The sequence below is a fragment of the Octopus sinensis genome, linkage group LG3 (assembly GCF_006345805.1).
Source record: "Octopus sinensis linkage group LG3, ASM634580v1, whole genome shotgun sequence".
In the NCBI taxonomy this organism is placed as follows: Eukaryota; Metazoa; Mollusca; class Cephalopoda; order Octopoda; family Octopodidae; genus Octopus; species Octopus sinensis.
The window spans coordinates 157851404-157866919 of record NC_042999.1 but is presented as its reverse complement, the minus strand read 5'-3'; the positions used below and the strand labels follow the sequence as shown (position 1 = coordinate 157866919).

General features: G+C 38.8%; 1 long non-coding RNA gene across 1 annotated transcript in view; it reads right to left on the bottom strand.

The window, feature by feature from the left end:
• Positions 1–5760: 5760 nt before the first annotated feature.
• LOC118762824 overlaps positions 5761–15516 on the bottom strand; it is a 20812-nt gene continuing 11056 nt past the window's right edge. Inside the window, exon 3 of the long non-coding RNA XR_004998573.1 lies at positions 5761–5774. This is a non-coding gene — a long non-coding RNA (uncharacterized LOC118762824). The remainder of the gene's footprint in view (positions 5775–15516) is intronic.

Here is a 15516-nt window from a genome sequence, read left to right as displayed (position 1 = left end):
ACTATAGTAGAAGACACTTGTCCAAGGTGCCACGCAGTAGGACTGAACCCGGAACCATGTGGTTCGTAAGCAAGTCACTTACTACACAGCTACTCCTACTCCTACATATATCTTTGTGTTATGACTTCTACACAGACATTTCCTCGGAGATTGACCGGAGCACACAATCTGTATGTTAAGTCCCACCCTGTGGATTGCATGATGTACAGCAGTAGCGGTTCTGTTGTCGAAATAGGGTAGTTTTAGAAAGCCCGTCGGGCGTTTTAGTATAGGCCTTCTTATGAAATACACTAACTTCCACGTTGTTTAAACCGCAGTCGTTCGGCTAAAAATGGAGGACAGCCGTTGTTTATTATCAAGATCTTGTGGAACCGCTTGGTGTTGGTAGCTTTCTCAGCTGCGTCGCTGCGGATGATGTTTATACACGCAATTTCTTTTGGCACGTATACCGCTTTGTCTCTGGCGGGCAAACTCACACGGCACGCACAGGTTCCTATTGGTAGCGTTCTTATGAAAGCTGGTATATATAGAACCCTCCTTGAAACCCTGAGTTGAAAATCGAGCCGAGAGAGGGTTCCAGACTCGTCCAGGTGTTCAATTTCAAATTTTACGTGTTTGCTGGCGTTGTGTATATATACTCTACGGATATTAGCTACCAAATACTATCATACAATGAGGGTTCTTGTCATTGGATATTCTTGGGGAAATAGAGTATATACTGATATATTAATAAAAGAAGAGGGATTTGAACATGATTTATTACATATCACTGCACTTGTTTCAGCACTACATTACCGGTTGTTCATTGCTGAATGTTACATACATTAAAAACAATTTTGGGTTCACGAATATTCCTCAGTAAATGAGGTATATCTATTTATCTATCCATTTTCTCTTATTAACATACACACACACACACACTCATATATATGTGTGTATGTATGTATATACACATAGATATATGCTTATAAATATACATATGTTTATATACACACATATGAATCCATATGTACACATGCATGTATACATCTACGTACACACACACACACACAATATATATATATATATGTTGTATATATATATATATATATATATGTATATATATATATATATATATATCCATATATAGTATATATATATATATATTATATATATATATATATATATAATAATGTGACCTCGTGTGTACCGTTGGCGATTTTTTTCCCTCTGTCTTCCTTCTCTGGATCCTTCCTTCTCCTATGTTTCCAACGAAGAGCTCTGCTCGAAACGTTAAACCTTCCTTTCCTTCTTTCCTGAGCGTCCAATAATACTATATTTGTTCCACGTCCTCGCGTGTGTTGTGTTTTTGTGCTTTCTTGTTGGATTAACTATATATATATATATATATATATATATATATATATATATATGTATGTATGTGCACATATGGATTCATATGTGTGTATATAAACATCTGTATATTTATAAACATATATCTATGTGTATGTACATACACACACATGTATATGGATATTTAAATGTTCATGCATGCATGCGCGCGCGTGTGTGTGCGTGTGTGTGTGTGTGAACGCGCGTAGCCTGGTGGTTAGTGTGTTGTACCCACGAGTGCTACACCATGCGTTCGATTCGCAGACCGAGAGACGCATTGTGTTCTTGAGCAAAGCACTTCATTTTCACATTGCTCCAGTCCACCGGGCTATATAAACAGGTAACCATGCGACGGAATATTCTTCTGATCAGGGGTAGCATCACTTGAAGGCTAAAACAATATGAAGCGCATTGTGACCAGCAGTGTATAACAACATCCGGTAGTCTGGTCAATACGGTGATACTGTGAGATATATATATATATATATATATATATATATATATATATATATATATATATATATATATATTTCTTAGTCTATGATAGAAAATTCTTGTTTTCACTTGTATTTAACCACTTTTGGATTGCTTTAAGAACGTTGTGTTATCATAGCTGCATCGAACTCTCTCATGCACCAAATGGCAGTTGCTAAAAAGCATTCGTGAAGTAAAATCATGTAGCAACACCAAATGGCGGTGCCCCAGCATGGCCACAGCTCGTGAGCTGAAACTAGATAAAATAAATAAATAAAATAGCAAAATATATTAAACGGATAGATTAATTTCACTCGTATTTTATGCCTTTTTGTATGGTATAGAATGTATGGTGTATTCAGCAATTAACAATGTAATTTTCTCCATATTCTTCTTGTTTTAGATAGATAGATAGATAGATAGATAGATAGATAGATAGATAGATAGATAGATAGATAGATAGACAGACAGACAGACAGACAGACAGACAGATAGATAGATAGATAGATAGATAGATAGATAGATAGATAGATAGATAGATAGATAGATAGATGATGGATAGATAGATGGATGGATAGATAGATAGATAGATAGATAGATAGATAGATAGATAGATAGATAGATGGATGGATGGATGGATGGATGGATGGATGGATGGATGGATGGATTATTTAAACGATTTTCTATCAATTGTCTGACTAGAATTATAAACACATTGGAATATGATTAGTTATCGATGTCTGATTGGTTGCCGACAAGCTCGTAGAAAATGCATCACGCACTCATCTCCTCAACTGTCATATTTTAGAATACGTCACGCTAGAACTCGTGATAATTTCGTATTTTATATATGTAAAATCCACGTACGTAGGCAAGGAGCTTTGCACCTACTAATGAACTTTTTCTGTTGATAAATGAGTTTAATTAACTAGAGGCGTAATCAAAGCAACTTCGATTGAAATATAGGTGTGTGTAATTATATCTAACACGTTCGTACTTGCTTGGACGTGAAAAAATCTTTCCTACATAAATTGTCTCGAGAGAAAAATTCTCCTAACAGGCAATGACGTGTGAAAACATCACAGCCTGTAATGAGAATTTGTGATGTGAAAACACATCACAGCGCTATGAAAGGCGGCACTGGACCATAAAACACACGTTTCTGCATCTTGTTTGGTTATATTTTTGTCTTTTAGCCTTTATTTAAGGTAGTTATTGGACTGCAGCCATACTGCGGGCACCGCTTTCGAGGGTTTTAGTCGAACGATTCATCCAAGTACTAATGTTTTTTTTTGTTTTTTTATTGTTTTTTTTAAGTATAGTATTTATTTTATCGGTCTCGCTTGCCAAATCGGGGCGATAAGGGAACGTATTTATTTATTTTATTTATTTTATCTAGTTTCAGCTCACGAGCTGTGGCCATGCTGGGGCACCGCCATTTGGTGTTGCTACATGATTTTACTTCACGAATGCTTTTTAGCAATTGCCATTTGGTGCATGAAAGAGTTCGATGCAGCTGCCCTCATCTGCACCTCCTGCCGTGAAGTTGGTTCATCTGGGACACCTGACAGGAAGAGATCCAGTTTTTTTTAAAGACATCTGCATCCACCCCATGCAGGTCTCTTAGGTTCTTCGGGAGGATATTGAAGAGCTGTGGGCTCGGAAGCCCAGGCTATCACAGTATCTTGTCCTACATCTTGATGCAAATTTGGGGTCCTTGGCACATATATATATATATATATATATATATATATATATATAATATATATATATAATATATATATATATATATATATATATATATATTATATATATATATATATATATATGTATATATATAACACACACACATTCAGATATGAATTGGAAGCAGCTTGAGTATATAAACATAATAGATTATAAACACATTGGAGTATGATTAGTTATCGATGTGTGATTGGTTGCCGACAAGCTCGTATGAAATGCATCACGCACTCATCTCTTCAACTGTCATATTTTTAGAATCGTGATGCAGTATGCCAGAACTCCATCCATCCATCTATCTATCTATCATCTATCTATCTATATATCTATCTATCTATCTATCTATCTACCTATCTATTATCTATCTAAGTACGCAGGACTAAAGTACGCAGGCAATTTTCCAACCCCTTCCTACTTGCACGATCGAACCAAACACACAATTTTATAAAACTGCAGCCAACAACAACATCACCACAAGCAACAACAATAACAAACAACAACAAATTTCGCTGAGGCGATTAAAGAAAAAACAAACAACATATACTTTACGGCTCACAAAATACAGGACACGAACATCAAAATAACAGAATCAGAAGGTATAGTAAAAATAAACATACCAGAAGACATTTTGGAAAATGAAAAAAGACGAACAATCATTTATAAAATAGTTACAAAAAAAACAAAAATCCCAGAGAAGGCCAACACAAGCAAAATAGAGAAGTGCTTGAAACCCATCGGATCACAAAGAATATGTAACCTGGTGGAACAATTTGCCCACATACAAGTTGTTTTCTACACGAAGAGTTAGCTAGACATTTCTCAACGCTAACTCTTCACTCAGATGAACTCCAACTTACACCAAGCTATCGGGGACAGAAAGTGACTAAGATCACTCTAAACAATGTCCCCAAAATAGCCAATAGTCTATGGCTTGTAAAGGCCTTATGCGTAAAAATGGCGAATATACTATTTTGGAAACCACAGTCACAGAGCATAAAAACTGGGTGGGAAAAAAAGTAGAATTCTTCTACATATACATCATGAAGATATAAAAAAAATACCCACCCAGATATGTGTATCAGACGACCACAAGTTATATGTGGTCGTCGATGGCAGAAGACCACGTTGCTATATGCGGCAGTGAGCAACACCTAAAAAAAGACTGCAAATCTGCCGCAAGAAAACAACAGCAACAACAACAGCAGCCGGAACAAAAACAAATAAACAAGGTTTACTACCCACACCACCTTTTGCAGGAACAAACCTCACCAAACAAACAACCACACCAACTGCAGCACCAAGAACAGAAGCAGCATCACCAACAACAACAACCAAGAATATACCAACTCCCAAACCAAGGACATCTGCCAAAAAGACACCCAGCAAAAATGAAGAAACAATTACAACTCCAAATCCCCACAAAATTGAGACCCTAAACAACACAACAATACCCACAATCACTCAAACACAAAATACCCAAACCCCACATCCAAAACCGCATACACCACAACCAAACGCTCACCCCACCAACACCACAACAAAACCAACACAGTCGACAATAGACCCCAATACTTTCCCTCTTCAGACTCCGATTCGTCTGATCTGTCATTAGACGAAGAAGACACGGAAGATTGGCAAATAGCCACAGGGGGGAGAAGAAAAAGGGGAAAAAAAAGAAAAGAAAAAATAACAAACAAAGCGGGAAGATCACCACTCCCGAAACAAAAACATCCACAGAAAACACACACATCAACACAAACACACCATCATCAAACCCCGCAAAAATGTTGACAGCCATTAACACAAACAACCACGACCTAATGGAACACATTAGGTCAAACACTAACATTACTGAAAACGACATAAAAACAAGTAAACAACCACACAACAACACCACCACAACACATTAAAATAATACACGTGACACAGAACACATACAGCACCCTAAAATCTCTTACCCTGATGCAGTAGGGAGATTTCAAAAGTACTCATCGAAAAAACTGTATAAAAGCCTCATAGAAGAAGACCGTGAGGTGAAGACAAAGAACTTTCGAAAAACAAGTAACCTTTTCTCTCTCCTTTTCTTTTTGCACTTTTATCGGAACATGCTCAGAATAGGTAGTATAAATGTACGTGGCTTGGGGTCGCCTTGGAAACAAGGCTACCTGTTAAATGACATCAAGTCACTAAATCTGAATATCATAGCCATCAGTGAGACCAGACTCCACAGCTTGCGGGCACTCCAGCACATTTTCGGTACACATTTCAACATTTATTTTTCTCCGTGTCTACCGAGAATGGGCGGAGGTGGCACCGCGGTGCTTATCCGGAAGAGTCTGGATCTCAAAGTAAAGTAAGAGCAAATTTCCTAGACCCGGAGGGTAGGCTGGTCGTTTTAGATGTCGATGGCAGCAATGAGTGTGCTTTTCGACTGATAGCAGTTTATGCTCCGTCCTTAACAGGCCGACCAGATTTCTTTCGACGTCTAGAGTATTTCATGGGAACGTCTCGTCCTTTACTTTTAGTGGGGGATTGGAATGCACCCTGGACACGCATCTAGACTACGTGGGCAGAGATAGCAATAGAAGGGGATGCAAATGCCTCAAAGACCTGCTCAGACGTTTCCAACTGTCTGACAGGTACCGACTGGACCACCCGAATGTGCCAATGTGGACATGGAGTAACCGCATCGGGTCGTCCAGATCATACTTAGAGTATTCTGTAGGACAATAGATAAAAATAGTGTAGGTTGTCCACAATTTCATATAGTCAGTTACACAGATCACAAGTTTGTGACTTGTACACTTGACTTAGATAAGACACATAGGCAGGGTCCTGGTTACTGGAAACTGAACGCGTCTTTTACAGCACGACAGGTTTACAGGGACCGGATCAGCACATTAGTTAAGAGAGCTTTGACGGGTACCATCATCAACAACAGATGGTGGTATGCCCTAAAAAAAGCGATTAAAGCAGAATCAGTCAGATACAGTAGAGCCCTAGCATTAGACCGAAATAGAATAGAGGGAGATTTAGTTAAGGTTTTAGAAGAGGCACTTAGAACTGGCATCGCGTCCAACGTACTGGCGGGCGAGATGGCCCTCGACCAACACCTCAACGCCAAACACGAGGGATGCGTTGTCAGAGCTAGGATGCGTGCTCTGAGGAACGAAGGAGTGTTGCCGCCCAAGAGGCCCGAGTGGTGGAGACGCAACGAGGCAACAGAGCCACCATCAAATCTCTTATAGATGAACAGGGGCGCGAATGCTCGAGCCTAAAAGATGTGTGTGGGGTTTTCAAACAACACTTCACCCAACTGTTTGGGACAAGTGGTGAGTCAGAAAGCAGAGTGGACTTTAGTGCCTACCTGCATGCCTTGCCACGACTCTCAGCAAGGGAGGTGGAGTCTTGTGAAAAGCCTATCACAGCTGCGGACGTACAGGATGCGATGGTAGGCTGCGCGAGAGACAAGTCACCAGGCTTGGATGGTCTGCCCTACGAATTTTATTTTCATATGCCAGACTTGTTTGGAGGGGTCTTGGCAGCTGTCTACTGCAACTGGCAGCAGAAAGGAGTATTCCTGCTTTTGTAAAGCGAGGAGCAGTGGCACTGATCAAGAAAGACCCAAACAAGGGGGACGTCATAGTAATTTCAGGCCCATCACTCTGCTCAACGCAGATTTGAAAATTTTGGCCAAGGTGTTAGCCGAGAGGTTGGCGCTTGTCATCAAGAAACTAATCGACAAGGCGCAAACATGCGCCGTGCCGGGTAGAAGTATTCATGACAACCTCCATCTGATGCGCTACATCATAGACAGGGTAGTTAAAATCCTGGCATGGGTGGGGCGCTGATCAATTTGGATCAATCAAAAGCCTTCGATAGGGTAGACCATCACTACTTGGAGGCGTCCTCAAAGCGGCTGGTTTCGGTCCAGTTTTCCGCGGTTGGATCGCTGCCTTATACAGCGGCATCCGCTCAGTAGTTCGCGTAAATGGTCATCTATCCAGACCTTTTAACATCATGCGTTCGGTTCGTCAGGGATGCCCCCTCTCATCGCTGCTGTATGTACTGACTCTTGAGCCACTACTGCGGAGGGAAACTGGCGACGCTGAGGGGCATCCCACGAGAGCTGGGATGCGGGAGGCGTGTCTGCATACGCGGATGACGTCACCGTCATAGTGTCGAGCTACGAGCACATCGAGCTGGTCGGCGAGACACTGAAAGAATACGAAGCGGTAACGGGAGCAAAAATTAACCGGGAAAAGTCAGTGGGCTTGCGGCTCGGCACTGGAGAAGCAAGCCCATGCCGTCCAACAGCGTCTCCATCGTGGGACGCTGGACGGACGGACCGGTTTAAATTGCTCGGGGTCTGGTTCGGTCCGGACCTCCAAATGGAGAAGAACTGGGGCGAGATAACGACTAGGGTGGCTACTCTCACCCAGAAATGGACTGAGAGAAAGCTATCCCTAAAAGGTCGGGCGGAGGTGGCGAACGCGTACATCGCATCCGTCATCGAGTATCGTCTGACCGTCGTGCCTTGTCCCGACCCTACCATCACCAAACTGGAACGCATACTCTTCCGCTTCTTGTGGAAGGAAACGTTCCGATGGTTAGACGATCCATTTGCTGCCAACACCCGCTAAATGGAGGGCTGGGCATGCCGTGGTTGATGATGCGCAGACATGCGCTGAGACTGCGACATCTCCGGCGCTTCATAGACAACGGTGAACAGGGGTGGTCGCCTTTTGTGCGGCCGCGCTTCCCGCAGCTCGTCTCCTTGGACGAACTACAGTCATGGATCAAGCAGAGACCGAGGCTAGGCGAATGGCACCGCGAGTGTTCGCGTTGCTCTCAAGCAACTCTGCCGTCCGGGATCGAACTTGTGCGACTCCATCACAACAAAGGCATTCTATAGAGGATTAGTGGAGGGGAGGTGCGACGACGAACTCGGGCAGAGTCTGGGCGTCGACGAGGAACACCTGACCCGCCTGTTCAGGACAACTTTCGGGCCGGGACCTATGAACAATCAACAAAGATCCCTGGCCTGGCAGTGCTATCGAGAAGCATTACCTGTCGGGATAAGCTCTACAGACACGGTTCCAGACACACTGAACCGACTTGCCCGAGATGCGGTCAGAGCGACGAAACCGTTCTGCACGCACTCGTGCAATGTCCAACCATTTCCGACCTGTGGGTTATGCCGAACGGCTGCTGTCACGTGTGGGACGAATCCGCCTATCGGCCGAGTCTATCGTGAGAATTGCTCCGCCCCCTCCCTCAACCGGGAAGGCAAGGCAGTTTTCATCGTAATGGTGGCCATGGTGAAAGAATGTGTGGTGGACTCGAGCGAAAGGATTAGAGACAAACACTTACCTCTCTGGCCAATCGCTCATCAACTTTTTCAAGTACCACTTGAAAAGGAAGGTGAGAATGGAGAGGGAAGTTTTGTCTCGCGAAAGATTCAAAAAAAGATGGGTGAATGTTGCAAAGATGGTGCGTGCTAGTAACGAACCATCTTGAGCATGATCCTGTAGATCGTAAAAAAGAAAGAAGAGAGCATTTTTGACCTCATGTGTTTATTTCCTCCCTGACTGGGGTTCCGTGGTCTTTTCTGTAGGCTTTTCTCCCCACGGATGAACCCAATCTTGTTATATCAATGTTTACACCATTATTCTGTGATAACACGATTTTCTTTTTTTTTTTTTTCCTTTTCCGTTTTTTTTTTTTTTTTCCTTTTTCTTCCTCCTCTCGATCCTTTTGATCGCAATCTTATATTTTTTTTTTTTCCACCCTCGAAAAGAAAAGCTCTGCATTTGTATTTGTCCCTCTGTATTCAGCCTGTGTGTGCTAATAAAAAAGAAAGTTATCTACCTATCTATCTATCTATCTATCTACCTATCTATCTATCTATCTATCTATCTATCTACCATATCTATCTATCTATCTATCTATTATCTATCTTATCTATCATCTATCTATCTATCTACCTATCTATCTATATATATATCTATCTATCTATCTACCTATCTATCTATCTATATATCTATCTATCTATCTATCTTATCTATCTATCTATCTATCTATCTATACCTATCTATCTATCTATCTATCTATCTATATATCTATCTGTCTGTCTGTCTGTCGTCTGTCTGTCTATCTATCTATCTATCTATCTATCTGTCTGTCTGTCTGTCTGTCTGTCTGTCTATCTATCTATCTATCTATATATCCATCTAAAACAAAAAGAATATGGAAAAAATCACATCGTTAATTGCTGAATACACCATACATTATATGCCATACAAAAAGGCATAAATACCAGTGAAATTAATCTACCCGTTTAATATATGATAACACAACGTTCTCAAAGTAATCCAAAAGTGGTTAAATTCAAGTGAAAACAAGAAATATGCGTGTATGTGCGTTCGATCTTGTTTGTATATAATAAATATCTTTAAATATGACTGAAAGTGCTAATGGCTCTGTTGCTGCTATCAACGCACATATAATTGTATACGTACATGCTGGCAGCGACCGTAGACGGCTGGAAATTGGCTACTGTGATATCTCTTTACCGTACGGTTTCAGATTAGACCGAAGCAATTATATTTAATGGAGTTTATTGTTTTCCTTTTTGATGAATCTCTAACTAGCTGCCTCATTTAATTTTAGGTATACACATTAACGATTCGCTAAATCATCCAAGATTTTTTATGAAGTAAACATAGACGCTTGTAGCGAGGCTGTCCGGAAACTGGCGAACTGTACCGACTCTTCTGAGGATGCTTCGATCTGAAGGTGAAATCATAAAGAGATATCACAGTCGCCAGTTTCCGACCATCTACAGCCGATGCCGGAATGTATGTATACAGCAGTAACAGAGCCATTTAGCTCTTATTTCTTGCAATGTAGGTGTTCTAAGACCCTCAGTCATGATGTTTATTGTGGTGCTCTTTGGTGAAACTCTGCTAATTTGCTGCCTCACCGTGACCGACCAGGTTATCAGATGTTGCTACACATCGCTGGTCACAATGCCCTTCGCATTGTTTTAGCCTTCAAATGACGCCACCCGCTGGCTAAGCGAGCAGGCCAACAGAAGAAAGAGTGAAAGAAAGTTGTGGCGAAAGAGTACAGCAGGGATCGCCACCACCTCCTGCCGGAGCCTCGCGGAGCTTTAGGTGTTTTCGCTCAATAAACACTCAATAAACACTCAATAAACACTCCGTCTGGGAACCGGAACCGCGATCCTACGACCGCGAGTCCGCTGCCCTAACCACTGGGCCATTGCGCCTCCACACACACACACACACACACACACACAACACATACACACACACACACACACACACACACACACATACATATATATATATATATATATATATATATATATATATATATATATATATATATATATACGGCATTAAGAAAATAGAGGAGATCAAGAGGGGTGGTTCTCATCAACTTTTAGACATTATATTATGTTTATTTATATGTTTAAAAAAACAATTAAAACAATATACATACATGTATAACATATGCTTTACATATATAAAAATACCAGTAATTATAAAAATATATAATGTAGAACGGAGAAAGTAGAATAGTTTCTTACAGCTATTTCAGCCAATCGGTCATAGTACCCCACTTTACTTTTATCTCGTCAGTGAACTGAAGTATTTAGTAGATGAGATCCCCTTGTTTGTAAAGGCAGAAACTCCGTGTTGGTGTGAAATATTTTGTATGATATATATAAATAAATAAATGGAGTTAAACGCAGGTGTCATTCAAATTCTTTTACTTCCGATATATGTTTCGAAGACAACATTGGTATTATTCCAAAACGAATAAAATGGTGTAAAACAATGTAATCTTCTCATCAGGGAAAGAAAGAAACCAAACTCACCAATAAGACATTTTATCAGAATGTGAAGGATGTGTATAATGATGAACGGAATGCTATTAAGTTTTTTTTAATCGTGAGAAGATATAACGTCAAAAGTAGCCTATAGAAAGAGAAGGGATAAAGGAAAGAAATAAGTAGAAAACTAATAAAGGAGAAAAATAGAGCGATAAATGAATTAAAATAAAAGCTTAAAGACTTGGAAATAGATATATCTAGTTGAAGTTAAATGTAAGAAGAAAATCAATGTTCAAATTATATAGAATGGTAGATATCACTTATCTCTTATGATAAAAGGCAGATTTTATCTGCCTCCCAAACCATTTGTTTTTTATACAATTCTACAATATAGAATTTCTTCAATTGGAATTTACCTATCATTTTACAAGTAGATTCCATCGGGTCGTGGCATGTAAAGTTTTTTTTCAATTTCACCCCCAATTAAGCAAAAATTCGAGAAAAGTAAATATTTTACCATTTCCCTCTTTCATTTCAAGTGCTTCACTCCTACCATTACCACTACACTTTCTCCTCCTTTCTCTTTGCAAGTGTGCAACTATTAAAGCCAATATTAATTTGTTGACAAAAGTTTTCCCAGTGCCCCCAGGAGTGTCCTGGAAAAAAATCCCCCCAGCTTTGGCCCGGACTGAATTAACAACGGAGTTGTAAGCGAACTTCTGTTCTGGTATAAAATAGTTCACTATTACAGAGTTGGCAGAATTCTTTACCTTTATCATATGGGAATGAAATGGAGAGAATCAACCAATTTAAATTAAATTGTTTATTATGATCTTTTAGGTACCAAATTAATTTACTAAGCCCTGTACTGATGCGTTTATTACTATCCCTAAATGTAGAGTAAGGATTAGAAATTCTTTTAGATAACTGAGAAGAACTACCTATATAAAAAAATTAAATCTAATCTTCCTTCCCAGTTTCGTAAAGCTATCATTAAGAATTTTCCAAGGAATTCTAGGTATTATTCGATTATCAACTCGCACACGGTTAGGATTAGTTTTTCTACTGCAAAAAATCTTTCACAAATTATCTCTTCACATAATATTAGTTTGTTAAAAAAAGAATCGAATTACTGAAAATACTAACATTAATTTAGCTAATACTTACCATACCCCTAGAAATATTATTGTTTCTCAAGTCAATCCCAACTGAATTAAGTTTATGTCTAGTAATTCTAAGACTACAAACTCTATATACCAGTGTAAAATTACTTCCTGTACCGATGTCTTTTTTATATCGGTAGTTCTTCTCATTGATCTAAACGAAATTCTAATCATTACTCTACATTTAGGGATAGTAATAAACTCAACAGTACAGGGCTTAGTAAATTAATTTGGTATCTAAAAGATCATAATAAACAATTTAATTTAAATTGGTTGATTCTCTCCATTTTATTTCCATACGATAAAGGCAAATAATTCTGGCAATTCTGTAATAGTGAACTACTTTATATTCTAGTTTCTGAGAAACCTCTTGTAAGCACGTTTATAGAGCGTGCTTATCGATGAAAACATTGGCAGAAATAGACCTTTAGTCCATATAAGTGATATCTACCATTCTATATAATTTGAACATTGATTTTCTTCTTACATTTCACTTCCACTAGTTATATCTATTTCCAAGCCATTAAGCTTTTATTTTAATTTACATATCGCTTTATATTTTCCTTTATTAGTTTTCTGCTTATTTCTTTCTTTACCCACTTCTCTTTCTATAGGCTACTTTTGACGTTATATCTTCTAACGGTTTTTTAAAAAAACCTAATAGGATTCCATTCATCATTATACACATCCATCACATTCTGTTAAAATGTCTTATTGATGAGTTTGGTTTCTTTCTTTCTTTCCCTGGTGAGAAGATTACATTGTTTTACACCATTTTATTCGTTTTGGAATAATACCAATATTGTCTTCGAAACATATATCGGAAGTAAAAGAATTTGAATGACACCTGTGTTTAACTCCATTTATTTATTTATATATATCATACAAAATATTTCACACCAACACGGAGTTTATGCCTTTACAAACAGGGTGTTGCGTCTTTATTACTTGTGTGATTTTTTTGCTGCCCTGGTACTGTTTATTTTTTTCCATGTTAATTGTAAACAAGGGAAAAATACACACATCCATTTATATATATATATTACATATATTATATATATATATATATATACATATATAATATATATATATAAATATATAATATATATATATCTATATATATATATAATATATATATATATATATATATATATATATATATATATATTATATATATATATATATTATATTGAAGTAGATAAATAAATATCTTATTATGGATAATTCAAATGATAACCGATACCTGAGTAGCAAAAATCACAACAGAAAGAGCACGGTTGAAGTTACGACCATGGGGCATAAAATCCGTGCCTTAATGCAGAAATTTGAAGTTTTATATATTAAGTATAGGAAAAAAAAGGAGCTGAACGAAGATTTAACAAAATTCCTTTATTTTATTTTCTAAAGGAATTTTGTTAAATCTTCGTTCAGGTCCATTTTTTCCTATGGTGTCATTCAAATTCTTTTACTTCCGATATATGTTTCGAAGACAATATTGGTATTATTTCAAAACGAATAAAATGGTGTAAAACAATGTAATCTTCTCATCAGGGAAAGAAAGAAAGAAACCAAACTCATCAATAAGACATTTTAACAGAATGTGATGGATGTGTATAATGATGAACGGAATGCTATTAAGTTTTTTTTTTAAACCGTTAGAAGATATAACGTCAAAAGTAGCCTATAGAAAGAGAAGTGGGTAAAGAAAGAAATAAGCAGAAAACTAATAAAGGAGAATATAAAGCGATATGTAAATTAAAATAAAAGCTTAATGGCTTGGAAATAGATATATCTAGTTATAAGATATTGCAGAGCCAAATCGACCCCGGGACTTATCTTTGTAAGCCCAGTACTTATTGTATCGGTCTCTTTTGCCGAACGCCTAAGTAACGGGGACGTAAAACACACCAGCATCGGTTGTCAAGCAATGGTAGGGGGACAAACCAGACACACAACATATACAACACACACACACTTATATATATATACATATATACGACAGGCTTCTTTCAGTTTCCGTTTACCAAATCCACTCACAAGGCATTGGTCGGGGCCCGGGGCTCTATAGCAGAAGACACTTGCCCAAGATGCCATGTATGGGACTGAACCCGGAACCATGTGTTGGTTAGCAAGCTACTTACCACACAGCCACTCCTGCGCCTATATATGTGTGTATATATATATATATATATATATATATATATATATTCTTGGTAAATTTGGTACGACTCTACACTTTGTTTGTTTGTCTCTCTCTCTCTTACAATTACTTCGCATTCTACGTTGATCTGTCCCCTTCTCTCCCTTTTCTCTCTACTCATCCCTCTTTTTCTCTTCTCTTGCCTCTGATTCTTTGGTCTACTCTTCCCCTACACTTCCATTTCTTTGTCTTCCTTTGCACTCGCAGGTCAATCTTTGACACCCATCCCTTCTACCCTCTCTAATTCCTTCTTTCTCCCTATTCTCCCCCCCTTGTTGCTTTCGTCCCCCTTCTCTCTCTCTCTTCCTTCTTTTCTCCCTTCTCTGTCACGTGACTGCTGGCCAAAATCTGCCTTTCGGCCTCTGACCAGCGCCGTGATAACATCGTTGTCCTCGTTCGCCGCTAAGGCAATTCGCCGCTAAGGCAATTCGCCGCTAAGGCAATTTTTCCAAAATACGCCAGCCAGGCCTGTTTGCACTGTTATTAGTCGTAAGACACTTGCTGTTTTTACCATTATTGCTTTTGTATTCCATGTTTTTGTATTTCATTATTGTTTTTTGTTTTTTATATTCGTGTGGCACCGTCCGTTTGCTGTCTTTGTGTTCGTATGCATTCGATCCTTCTTCCAGGAAATCTACGCTCCTAGCTTAGTTTTCTAAGCTCGTTGCTTAGTTTTTCCTGGAGGGCTGGCGGGTCTAGTAATC